Source organism: Schistocerca gregaria, unplaced genomic scaffold (genome assembly GCF_023897955.1).
Source record: "Schistocerca gregaria isolate iqSchGreg1 unplaced genomic scaffold, iqSchGreg1.2 ptg000362l, whole genome shotgun sequence".
Classification (NCBI taxonomy): Eukaryota; Metazoa; Arthropoda; class Insecta; order Orthoptera; family Acrididae; genus Schistocerca; species Schistocerca gregaria.
Genome location: NW_026061819.1, coordinates 3072680 through 3074688, shown reverse-complemented (window position 1 = coordinate 3074688; position 2009 = coordinate 3072680).

Genomic DNA, 2009 nt, shown 5'->3' with positions numbered 1-2009 from the left:
AGCTTTCATCGCATAACCTGGTGGCTGGGATTTGTTGCAGCTGCGGTGTTCATTCCTTCGTATGGGCCATTACTGTGGAGTAACACTTGTAAGCAGCAACAATCTGATGTAATGAAAGTTTACTTTATTACTGGCGCTTCCTGGCAGATTAAAACTGTGTGCCGGACCGAGACTCGAACTCGGGATATTTGCCTCACGGCGTTCTCTGCCGTCTGAGCTACCCAAGCACGACTCACGACCCGTCCTCACAGCTTCAATTGTACCTTCCTAAATTCACCGAAGCTCTTCTGCGAGCGTTGCAGAACTGGCTCTCCTGGAAGAAAGGATTTTGTAGAGACATGGCTTAGCCACAGCCTGGTGGATATTTCCAGATTGATATTGGGTACTTTATTACTGTTTAATTAAACAGCTTCATTAAACAACGAAAAAGTAACTCACATTATATGAGCTGAATCACTAAGATTAAACTGCGTAATAACAGCAGCGCCGTCATTCACTAATGAACATGAAAAATATCAGTTCTGCAGAAGTATGTAAAGATTCTTACGAAAATTCCAATAGAGTTGCAGATTCTCAAGATAAGAAGGCTACACACAGCCCGCTACACTGGCCATACTAATGTAAAAGTTGATTCCTTATTTCCCTCGCAAAGTCCAAAACATCCCCACCACGCCTGAGGTTTTGCGGACCTCCTACCACGCCGTGCGTCAGCGCCGGCACGGAGACCTGTCTCTGAACTAACAGAGCGCTCCATTAATTCGGGCTGAAACACGCCACCACTCTCCAGGACAGGTGCAAGACCCACCCGTGGCTGGCGATAAGTCGCACGGAGACGTGGTGTGGATGTTTTACCAAATAGGCGCGCCTCCACTGACGGAACAGTTTCTGTCAACCTGCAGACTACAGGGCCCCTCATCATACAAGATACTTCCAGTCAGCGTTTGGTGTTAGGAAGCCTTCCAAATTTCGTATATACTCTACACTCGACACTCAAAATTATGTTTGAGAACATTTTTCATATTATCCCCACTATTTGTAGTTAAAGAAAGAAAATGATTACAGTGCTTCAAAAAGTAATATTTGCAGTAAACTGAAAAACGTATTGATTTAATTTTACATATTTTAAAAGAAGAAATGTTGAATTTTCTCGCGCAGAGTACGAGAGACTGGCGCGGCTATATGCGCACTGTTTTGACAGACAGGTGGAGCTGAGCTAGATAGGAGCTGGCGTGTATAGCTGGCTGTCTAACGAGCAGGCGATAACCGTGATACTGGCGGAATGTGTGCGCCACTTAGAAAGCGAGTGTCGTAATGACTGCAAGTCTAGTATACAGGCACGTTAATGCAAGTGCTTTTTCCAAGGGAGGGTGGTCTTCCCTGGCCCTCGCGACGTGTGACGGTGCCTCACGCCGCAAATTCTGAGATCGCAAGCTATTAGGATGGTGCATAAGATCGCAGCGTTTTCTTCTGTATATTAATATTGTTATAGGTTTGGGATTTTACAAGGAGTGTTATACGTCATTGGTCCCTTACCTGCATTTGTCGTAGATCCCTCGCCCAGCGCGAAGTTCCAAGCGACTGGAAAAAAAGCGCAGATTACTCCAGTATATAGAGAGGTAAAGAAACGGACCCGTAAAATTAGAGACCAATATCCCAAACTTCTGATTGCTGCAAACTCCCTGTACACATTCTCAGTTCGATTATAATAGACTTACGTGAGGCTAAGCAACATACGTCGACGAATCAACATGGCTTTAGGAAGCATCGTAAGTGCGAAACTCAGCTTGCCCTTTCCTCACGTGACATACTGAGAACTATGTATGAAGGGCAACAGGCAGATTCCATATTTCTAGATTTCCGGAAAGAATTTGACATCGTGCCCCATTGTAGATTGTTAAAGAAACTACGAGCATATCGAATAAGTTCACAGATATGTGAATGGCTCGAAAACTTCTTGAAAAATAGTACGCAGTATGTTGTCCTCGATGGTGAGGGTTCATCAGAGACAA